Source organism: Schistocerca piceifrons, chromosome 3 (genome assembly GCF_021461385.2).
Source record: "Schistocerca piceifrons isolate TAMUIC-IGC-003096 chromosome 3, iqSchPice1.1, whole genome shotgun sequence".
Lineage (NCBI taxonomy): Eukaryota > Metazoa > Arthropoda > Insecta > Orthoptera > Acrididae > Schistocerca > Schistocerca piceifrons.
Genome location: NC_060140.1, coordinates 85,412,621 through 85,424,702, shown reverse-complemented (window position 1 = coordinate 85,424,702; position 12,082 = coordinate 85,412,621). Strand labels below are relative to the sequence as shown.

Below are 12,082 nucleotides of genomic sequence, written 5' to 3'. Positions count from 1 at the left end.
AAGTTTTAAGGCATGGATGACATACTAATGAAAATGACCAACAGGTACTCAAAACAAATAAATAAAAAAGTGTCAACTTACCCCTCACAAATTTTATGTAAGGATATTCAATTTGGACGGTCTCTTGACATTTGTAACAGAAAATTATAGAAACTGCGAGTTTACGTTCTGGGAGTAACCCTATTACCCCCTAAAGAATCAAACTTCATGTATAAAAAAGTTTCAAATGTCTCATTACTTTACGAATGAGTTAATGAGTAAAATATTTGACAAGAAGCTTGTAAAAGCTTGATGGCTGAAACTGGAAAATCCTAATTGTATTGATTTTTATTAGTTTTGGATTATTCACCCATGGACTAATGAAAAAATCAAAAGCAACTGAAATTATGTTTCAAGTTTGTTGGAGGTTGCTAATTGTGTCATTGGGTTGTATGAATAAAAAAAGGGAAAAATTGTCTGGAGAAGGTTCTTAGAGCAAAAGAACATTCTGTGAAAAAGTTCTCTGATTCATATGAATAAAAATTTTGAAGCATATTCTCTTGTGCAGGAGTTCCTTTTTACTACCTCCTCTCCTCCTTAAGAAGGTTCTCGACACGTGTTGTCAGCCATGTTCAGCACAGAACACACACTTAATCTCACATTTCATTCAACTCACTCAAACAGGCAAACTTATCAATGTGCTAGTATGGAACTGACATCAATGTGTTCTGGAAGATTTGCACTATGTTTTGATTTTACTTTTTGTGTAGCAACAGATTATTAAGACAATTATGGACAGTTTACAAAAATGCATTTTCTGATAATGCTATCGAATCGAATTTTTGCCATGTGGGAAACTTTTTTATTACTGAAGTACGTGAACGCTTTATGCAAGCAAAATCTTAAGAATGCATCACATTCTCGTCTACTCCAAACCAAAACTCTGTCGGAGTTTTCTAACATGAGATAGTTTTTGTTAAATATGACACATACTGATCTGCTCAAAAGTGGTAGGCTTTGCAGTTTCATTACAAGAAACAGATAGCTATGTTTGTAATAAATCAATTATTAATTTTTCTGATCTGGCTACTAATTTCTGCTATGAGAAAACATGGTGATGAACAACTGAAAATGTTAATGACACAGTTGTGTGGTGGATACTTAAGTCTTCTCGAAAACTAGTCTGAAGACTTGGGTCTGCTAAAAAGTACAAAAATGTTTTCACTTTCATTTTCTTGAAAGGTTGCCCATCTTCTTTCATGATTTTTGGGAAGGAAGTTCACCAGCAAAGTAATATTTTTATTACAGATAATTTTAAAACTGGGGCAACCACTGGTAAAATAGTTATACACTACTGCTTCACACTTCATACAGTGAACAGCTTTTTAAAATACGGGTATTAAAATTATTACACTGAAACTGAATGAAATGTCCAATGGACCGCTGTAGCTGTATTTAGTCAGATCACTTATAAATCTACCCAACCAGTTTCGCAACTTTTGAGTCGCATCTTATGGTGTATATAAGTGCTATGTCATAGGTTACAGAATGCCACAGTGTAACAATTGGTATGGCTAGGTAAAAATTTCAGCACTTCTCAACTGATAAAAAACCATCTTCAAATGATAAAAAAACCATTCTCAATCATGAAAGTCAAGTCTGTGCTATGTTGCGAACTAGACACATTCCTATTAAAATATGCTCTTGTCAGCCTATGTCAAGCAACAAAATGCCCCTCATACATGTTATTAGTGACAAAAGCTGACATGCTCATGTGTATTTGCCACCAACATAGCAGCTGACAACATAAGCTATGAGCGTCCTATGAAGTGTGTGCTGTGGCTGCCATCCAATTGTGTGGGTTTATAAGTGACCTGAATAAATACAGCTACAGTGGACTAACGGACATTTCATTCAGTTTTATTTGAATAGTTTTAACGCCTGTATTTTTTTAAAAATATGTTTGCTGTGTGAAGTGTCAAGCAATCATGTATAATTTTTTATTGTTAAACCAGTATCAATGTTTGAAGTTTCTTTCTTCAGTATTTCTTTGGCCTAAATATATATTTTTTGTCCTCCAAGCAACATAAATTTTGCCATTTTTACTAAAAGAAACTCTGTAAAACTTAACACCAACAGAACTTACTTTGCTCAAAGTATGCCACAGATCTCACTTTGAAAAATGGAGAAATTTGTCTAGTTTCATTCACTTGAAATCAAAGAATGTTCTTCACGTTGAGCAACTTTCCCCACTCTTTCACTCAAGCGAGAATATTCTCAGGTGATGTATACTCATGCGAACCTGAGTGTGTTCTCTGAAATTCCAAGAATGAAGTACATTCTCTGTTTTATTTATATTACCCATTATCAAACAATGGGTGAGTATAGTCCAGTTGATTTGTTGTCCATTTTAAGAAAAGCTAGTTTTTCTGGCACCTCAATGTTTATGACATCATATCTCCTGAACTATATGTCATACAATGATATAATTTTGCAGGTTCTTTCTGTGATATATGTGGATACTGCTGCAAAATTTTCTGTGAGCAGTGTTGGTAGTAAAGAAATATGACATCATGATTGCGATCTGAAGTTTTCCCGGTGTATTTCCAATTTGAACAGTACTCGGGTTACCCGACAGGGTAGCGTCGTAATTTCTCCAGAATATTTCGGCAGACGTACACACTGCCATCTTCAGGTGGTTCCTGACGAATGCTGTGCCGTTCCTCTCGGCACCCTATATATACTAGCCATTACCCCCTCCACCGTTCCTCTCCTGGTGTCTTTGGTGCGGCCGGCGCGGCGGCTACTGGAGGTGGTGGGGGAAGCGGCGCCTGGGTCTGCAGTCTCCCTGCTGCCGCCATTGGGGGCGGTCCTCGATCTCTGGGACCGTATCTTTCTGTCCAGTTCTATCGATTGTGGATATTATAAGCAGTGTGGAGCAGGCCACCTACACTCTGCCAGCCAATGAAGCAGAAGAAATATGTTGTGAAACGTGCTGTGCGCTCACCAGGGCCGCACCACTGAAACAGAACATCTCGAAGGAGGAGAGAGCGGCCATCCGTGAGTTATGCAGCGATCCTGAGTTGGTGGTCTTGCCTGCTGACAAAGGCATTGCTACAGTACTTCTCGATGACGCAGTGACCTGACACGTCGCCTTCAAAGAAGAACCATTGAACTTCTTCGCAGTACCTTTGATGGAAAAACTGTCAAGAAACTTCGACTACAAGCAGCTGCACCGCCATGACTGTATGGGCTACCAAAGGTCCACAAGGATGGGACACCTATGCGTCCAATGGTCAGCAACATTGGAGCAGCAACCCATGAACTGCCCCAACACCTGACGGGTATCCTTAGTCCATTCCTGGGAAAATGCGAACACCGTATCCGCAATTTCATCCACTTTGTGCAACGTACACAAGAACTTCAGCTCCAGGATAGCGACTGGTTAGTGAGCTTCGATGGAGTGTCCCTCTTCACTAGGGTACCACTGAAAGACTCCATCGATCTGATAAGCAAGTAATTCAACAACAACCTAACAAGGCTCTTCGAGTTCATGCTCATCTCAACATACTTCCTGTTCGACGGAAATAATTATGAACAGACAGATGGCGTCACCATGGGATGCCCGCTTTCACCGGTTGTAGCCAACTTTTTTATGGAGAATTTCGAGGAGAAGGCACTAGAACAAGCCAAACAAAAACCAACTTGTTTCTTCTGCTACGTGTATGACATGTTCGTTGTTTGGCCACATGGATGGGACAGCTTAAATGAATTTCTCGAACACCTCAACTCGCTGCACCCCAACATACAATTCACGATGGAGGTGGAGTAGGATGGTGCCCTACCGTTTCTTGACGTCCTGGTGAAACAGAAACCTGATGGCAAGCTGGGACACAGTGTATACAGAAAACCTACACACACCGATTTGTACCTATATACCTTCAGTTGCCACTACAACTCCCAGCGTGAAGGCGTTTTGCGCACACTTGTTCACAGGGCACGATCGATCTGCAATCAGGAGAGCCTTCCAGCAGAACTGCAGCACCTCGAGACAACATTTCGGAAAAATGGGTACAACCGGAAGCAAATAAGACATGCACTTGGACAGACTGTGCCAAGAGAACAAGGAGAAGAAACAGAAGAACACAAGTCATTGGCGTGCACTCCGTTTGTCGGAAACACCTCAAGAAAAATCAGTAGAATCCTGGGGAAACACAATGTGAAATGTGTATTCCAACCCCCTGCAAAAACCTTCACTCTACTGGGTTCAGTGAAAGATGACCTAGGCCTTTGAAAACTAGGCGTTTATCAAATTCTCTGTCAGTGCGGAAAATCATACATTGGGGAGACAGTCCACACTGTAGAAGAGAGGTGCCGCGAACACAAGCACCATACCAAATTATGCCAGGCCACTAAATCAGCCGTGGCTGACCAGTGTGTAAAGACTGGCCATACTATGGACTATGAAAAAACAAAAATACTCTGTCAATCCTCCTACTTCTGGGACTGCGTTACTAAAGAGGCCATCGAAATCCGACTACAGGCCGATCTAATTAATAAAGACAGTGGCCTTCAACTTAGTCAGGTGCTTGGAACCCTGCACTCAGCCTGGAGAGGAAGATGCGGTCCCAGAGATCGAGGACCGCCCCCGACGGCAGCAGCAGGGAGACTGCAGACCCCAGTTCAGACCCAGGCACCGTTTCCCCCACCACCTCCAGTAGCCACCGCACCGGCCACACCAAAGACACCAGGAAAGGAATGGTGGAGGGGGTAACGGCTAGTATATATAGAGCGCCGAGAGGAACAGCACAGCATTCGTCAGGAACCACCTGAAGATGGCATCATGTACGTCTGCCGAAATATTGTGGAGAAATTACAACGCTGCCCGGTCGGATACCCGAGAACTGTTCAAAGACATCATGATTGCCACTTAAATTTGACTGTATGAACTGCAAAAATGTAGTAAACAATATTTTTTTTCCTTTCGTTGTTTTGCAGTAGTTTCAGTGAAAAAAAGTTTCAAAAAAGATTGAAATTATGTGTGAAGTTGTTTTGGAGATTGCTAAATGCTCCCACTCTCAAATACTGGATGAATAAAGTGTGGATAATTTGTGCGCAATGAGTTATGCTGCCTTAAGACATATTCAGTTATGTACAGTTTCTAACTTTAATACAGCACTTCTTGTGTTAAATCTTCAAAGTAAAATTATATCTCTTAATGAGTAGATTAGGACAGTATTTTAAAATTTTAAGTTGGGTCAATAGTTTCATGAAATATTGAAAATCTAATTTTTGTTGCCCTGGAAGCTGTTAAATAAGCAACCTGCAATTGAAACTGGGTGACTATTTTAGCCTTTAATAATATAGATTTTGGAACATTAGCATCCTTTGATATACAATTCATCTCTAATGATTTAGAGCACACACTGACACGTATGGTAGCACAAAGTGAGCAAACTTGAATGCAGTTTTGAGACATATTTTCCGTTTGCGTCCTGAAAAAGTTATGATGGTGTTGATGTTTCTCTCCAAATATCTCATGAGGATATAGTATGTATGAAACAATTGTATCAACAGTATCACAACGTTTACATTACATTAACATAGACATTATTGTTGGTGTCATGTTAACCATTAGGTGATTAAGCAAGAAAGAAATAGAACTGCACAAATATTAACTAAAGGGCACATAAGTAATGTTAAGAGTTTCCATGAAGAAATGAATATGTCAAAATGCAAGTACAATTATATGAGATTGCATTTAATTTCAATACTTTACTTTATACCTCATATCAAACATCTTTTTTGGTGTTTTGGATGTCTCCTTGTTAAAAATTCGCTGAAAGTACAGAAAAGCAAACAATTTCGAGCTCCTCTACTGAAATTGTGGAAAGTGAAGATGAAGTAAAGACTTTTTTGTGACAACAAGAAAAACTGAAAAACAACAAAATGGATTCATATCATCACGATATATTTACTACATATTAATTAATTAATTTTTGCACCATGCAAACAAAAGGACGCCAGAGAGAGCAGTGTGGTAAGCAGAAATTACCATGAAGAGGTACGCAAGCTACTATATTATATAAGATGATCAGTCAATGAAGATTTGTGAGATACAAGTCTTGCATAAACATTTCAATGAATCATCTTTTGTTCGTGGAGGTGCGTTCCATCTATGCAACTAATTGAAGGCAGTTTGTTTACTGCCATATGCATTTCGCTTCTTTTATTTCGAAAGCATCTTCAATGGCTTGTAATACATGTTTCTTTTTATACATACAATAAACGTATTATGTGGTGTACACAATATGCTGCTATTTTACATTCTGTCATGTTTTGCTCTTTTTTTTTTTTGTGTTAGAATCAACTTTTGTAGCACAAATTTCGTAATGTGAAATTATCATTTGCTGTTACTTATGATTTCCAGCGCAGTTAACTCGTGTGTGGTCCTGGAGATGTATTCATTAGTTTCCATGCTCCAGCTGGCCCACTTCTGGCTGGAAACTGATTTAATTTGATAATTATTGTCTGCATATGAGTGACATTGTTACTGCTGCCTATTTTGACTCGTTCTCATGTCCCTCCAATTTAATAAACTTATTCATCTTGCATCATACGAAACAGTCTGTTAGGATTGATTGAAGTACTGACTATAACCTAGAGACTGATTTTAAAAATTCCGCTCATTTATGTTCTTAACTTGTCTCAAACTCTGTAAAATCATTATTTTAGTACTATAATAATTAATTCCTCCAGGGACCATTTTACAATGATATAGGATTTGTCAGCTTAATGCAGGAAAAAAAGAAATCTTGTGTGCTGACAGGTACCGGTAGAAATAAAGCTATGAGAACAACTCTTGAGTAATGCATTGATGTATCAGTTGGCAGAGCAACTACCCATGGAAGGAGGAAGTCCAAGGTTTGAGTCCCAGTCCAGTGCACAGTTTTAAACTGTCAGGAAGTTTCAAGTCAGTGCACACTCTGATGATGAGAGAAAATTCATTCTGGGAACAATCCTCCAATCTGTAGCTAAGCCATTTCTCTGCTACAACTGTTCTTCCTGAAGTACTAGTTCCACAAGGTATGCAGGAGTCCTCCTGTGAAGTTTGAAAGGAAGGAGAGAAGTTCTGGTGGCAGTAAAGCTGAAAGAGCAAGTAGTGAGTCATGCTTGGATAGCTCAGTTAGTACTATTTCTTCACGGAATAAGTCAGTACATGGTTTACAGAATGATGATTAGAAAGTTTATAAACAAAATATTAATAAATCCCATGCAAAAAGAATAGTGAGAAAGTATAAATAACATAGAAGAGAAAAAAATTCCAAACTACAGTGAGAAACTCCTGTACGGAATAAAAGTGTGCCATAAAGAAACGTTTCAAGTTAGATATGAATACCAGGGGTTTACCATACTTTTTTCAGATCTGTAGGAAGCCTAATGAAAATGAAACCTGCTGAATAGTGCACAACTTTCTGTACAATGCTTCAGTGAGTGTTATCCAAATGCATATCATTTTTTTCTGTCTAGAGTTTACTGGATGAATGTTGCAGTTTCTCCATCTGTCATGTTTAGTGGTATACCCTATCAAGAAAGAAACGGAACAAACCCAGAACAGAGCTCAGAGCTCAGCTGCCCCCCCCCCCCCCCCCTCTTGCCCTGCAGTATCTTCCACATATACAGGGCTATTACAAATGATTGAAGCGATTTCATAAATTCACTGTAGCTCCATTCATTGACATATGGTCACGACACACTACAGATACGTAGAAAAACTCATAAAGTTTTGTTCGGCTGAAGCCGCACTTCAGGTTTCTGCTGCCAGAGCGCTCGAGAGCGCAGTGAGACAAAATGGCGACAGGAGCCGAGAAAGCGTATGTCATGCTTGAAATGCACTCACATCAGTCAGTCATAACAGTGCAACGTCACTTCAGGACGAAGTTCAACAAAGATCCACCAACTGCTAACTCCATTCGGCCATGGTATGCACAGTTTAAAGCTTCTGGATGCCTCTGTAAGGGGAAATCAACGGGTCGGCCTGCAGTGAGCGAAGAAACGGTTGAACGCTTGCGGGCAAGTTTCACGCGTAGCCCGCGGGAGTCAACGAATAAAGCAAGCAGGGAGCTAAACGTACCATAGGATGGTGCTCCACCGCACTTCCATCATGATGTTCGGCATTTCTTAAACAGGAGATTGGAAAACCGATGGATCGGTCGTGGTGGAGATCATGATCAGCAATTCATGTCATGGCCTCCACGCTCTCCCGACTTAACCCTATGCGATTTCTTTCTGTGGGGTTATGTGAAAGATTCAGTGTTTAAACCTCCTCTACCAAGAAACGTGCCAGAACTGCGAGCTCGCATCAACGATGCTTTCGAACTCATTGATGGGGACATGCTGCGCCGAGTGTTGGAGGAACTTGATTATCGGCTTGATGTCTGCCGAATCACTAAAGGGGCACATATCGAACATTTGTGAATGCCTAAAAAAACTTTTTGAGTTTTTGTATGTGTGTGCAAAGCATTGTGAAAATATCTCAAATAATAAAGTTATTGTAGAGCTGTGAAATCGCTTTAATCATTTGTAATAACCCTGTGCTTTTATATGAAATTAGGAGTAAAAATTTCAAAGAGCCAAGATTGCTTACTACAGCATTCATTTAGATTACCGGTTTCAGCAAACTATGTTGCCATCTTTGGATCTTGTGCAATATACTTCAATGAATCATGATGATGTGCACCTTATATCGTGTCACATCCTAAGGAGACATTTCAAGAACATGAAGACCATAGTATATCAGCATGTCAAGTATAAAACAGTCATTACATAAAATGCCACGTATATTGCACCGACTATATACATGCTCATGCTCATGTCCATACAACAGCTGAATGACGACCCTAGGTCTTCTTTTCTGAAGAAGTCTTTGGCCGAAAGCTCAGTGTGGAACAGTCTTTTTGCTGTGCCTGTCTGCAAGTCAGCATGTCATCCTTATGGTGAGTAGCAAACTATCATCTTCATCATATACATAAATGATATGCTTTCTAGTATGACAGGTGAGTCTGAAGCAGTTCTGCTTGGAGATGACACTAGCTTGGAAGTGATGAATGTTGAGTTCAAGAGAGAAGTTCATTGCTTGTGCCTGTGCCTGCATCTGATGTGAGCAGTAACCATTCACCCCGGATTACTTTTGCTCCTACCCCTGTGACCATCCCTGTTGTAGGACTTGCCCTATGCACCCTTCAAGCACCACCTCTACCAGTCCTTTCCATGTCAAATGTTGCCTCCCATACAGCCTTGGCATTTGAGGCAAACATATTTGTTGAGATGCAGACTCTTCAGTCTAGTTTAAAAGCAGATTCTTGGGCCTTCACATCCAATCCAAGAAAACACAGGTTAGGGATACGCCTCTAGTCATTCAATTCTGTACTGATCTTCAATGTATTAACCACCTACTTCGACAAGGCTGTGGGTTCCTAAAACCGTGCCATGAAATGAGGTCCATTCTGTTTGACATTTTACACACTACAGCCAGAATAGCTTTTTGTCATGCCCCCCCCCCCCCCCCCGCCCCCCTCCCAATTTCTACAGTATACATTATTTAACAGTTTCCTAGGGTTGCAAATCTCTGCAGTATCCTGGTCAGAAACTATGCTGCTTCTGCACCCATTTCCATACCCTATGGCTCCTACCCCTGTGACCATCCCTGCTGTCCCTGTAACACATAAAACTTATACTACCAAAGGGAGAGTCGCCTGTGAAAGGACACATGTTGTGTACCATTTCTGTGCTGTTTTCAGCTTCTACATTGGTACAACTTCTACATTGGCACAACTAGCACCAAGCTATCCATTAGAGTGAATGGGTATAGCAGAGGACGTATACTGACAACATATAACATCCTGTTGCACATGTCATCTGTATTCTTTCCCCTGACACCAGTTTCTCAGAATTCCACAGGTGGGAACTTGCATTACAACATATCCTTGTTTTGTCACCCACCTGGCCTTAATTTATGTTAATTTCTTTTTTCCCAATATTTCCTCTCAGTAACTACTTCTTTCTTCACTCCGTTTTAGTTTTCTGTATCTTTTATTCTCTCATCTGTCTACTTCGCCCCCCCCCCCCTTTCCCATTATCATATATAATGCACTTAGCATTCTGCTGCTCTTATAAAGTCTTGCAGAATGTTTTTGCAGTAATCTCTCTCTTGCTTCTTAGACTACCTTACAGCTTTAAGCTCTCAGGTTTTCAAATGTCATCCAATGTACCCCCCCCCCCCCCCCTCCCCCAAACAATCAGTCTTTCGTACTCATCACATCCAGTAAATCTCCCCTGGCCTAGGATTCTGGACGACCTTTCCGTAACTCTCATCATTTCCTAAACCTCACCCTTCATCCCTCTTCCTTCCCCTTCAACCCTTCCGGCACTGGATCCAAAAGCATGTACACACACACACACACACACACACACACACACACACACACACACTGAGAGGCCAATGTCAGAATCCACACACTCCTGAACAGGGGTTGACAAGAGGTTTGCAGACTTACATATCATATTGTTTGAACTGTATGTTTCTGAGCCAAAAATATCCTTTGCAAATGGGAAGAGTTACCCCAGAATGTGGTGGTGTATATTATAAGGAAAGAAAATAAGCAAAGTAAACTAATTTTCATGTTGGCCTATCGCTATTGCATATACTGTTTTAATGGTAGATATAGCAGTATTCAGTTTTTGAACAGGATCCTGAATATGGGCTTTCAACGACAACTTGCCATCTGTTCTGCCTGAACACCTAGGATTTTTTTTTTTTTTTTAGTGTGTGTGTGTGTGTGTGTGTGTGTGTGTGTGTGTGTGTGTGTGAGTTCTGATTGAACTTTGCCCAAATGCTAAAAGTTTAACAGTCTTTTCATTGTGTCTGTCTACAACTTGACACCTGCTCTATGTGGTGAGTAGCAATTTTTCTTTTCATATTATTGTTAAACGATAAACTCACAAAAATATATATAAAATAGTTATATTTCCCCTTTTGATTCCCCGATATAAGAATTCACGGCCTCAAAGTAATAAGTGAAAGTTGTAAAATGTTTTGTCCAACATAAACTGTTTTATTTATTCAAAGAAGCTGAACTTGCATTCTACCATTTATTCTGCATTACTAGCCAGTATTGACCTGTAGTCTTTTTTAAATTTCCTTGACATCAATGCTGTTTGTATCATTATACAGGGTGATTCAAAAAGAATACCACAACTTTAGGAATTTAAAACTCTGCAACAACAAAAGGCAGAGCTAAGCACTACCTGTCGGCGAATTAAGGGAGCTATAAAGTTTCATTTAGTTGTACATTTGGTCGCCATTTCAGCCAATAAAGTTTTTGGTCCCTTTTTCTTCGAAGGTGCTACTGTAACTGGACTACAGTATCTGGAGATGTTAGAGAATTGGCTGTTCCCTCAGCTCGAACAAGAAGCACAACAATTCATATTTCAGAAGGATGGAGCACCACCACATTGGCACTTATCTGTCCGTAACTACCTGAACGTCAACTACCCGAGGCGATGGATCGGCCGCCAGGCAGCCCATGACAGAGCATGTCATCACTGCCCTCCAAGAAGCCCTGATCTTACCCCCTGCGATTTTTTCTTATGGGGGTATGTTAAGGATATGGTGTTTTGGCCACCTCTCCCAGCCACCATTGATGATTTGAAACGAGAAATAACAGCAGCTATCCAAACTGTTACGCCTGATATGCTACAGAGAGTGTGGAACGAGTTGGAGTATCGGGTTGATATTGCTCGTGTGTCTGGAGGGGGCCATATTGAACATCTCTGAACTTGTTTTTGAGTGAAAAAAAACCTTTTTAAATACTCTTTGTAATGATGTATAACAGAAGGTTATATTATGTTTCTTTCATTAAATACACATTTTTAAAGTTGTGGTATTCTTTTTGAATCACCCTGTATTTAAAACCAGTTCAAGTTATGTGGGAACACCAGAAAGACTGCATGTAAATATTGCGCTGCATGTCACCTGATGAAATTTTGATTTGATCTAGCTTCCAGGCACTTTTCACACCACAATGCATCTTTCTACTTGCAA

The 12,082-nt window shown here is 40.1% G+C and overlaps 1 protein-coding gene across 4 annotated transcripts in view; it reads right to left on the bottom strand.

Moving 5' to 3' along the window:
- Nucleotides 1–12,082, bottom strand: part of LOC124788117 (pericentriolar material 1 protein-like) — a 392,802-nt gene that overhangs the window by 14,766 nt on the left and 365,954 nt on the right. The window lies entirely within an intron of this gene.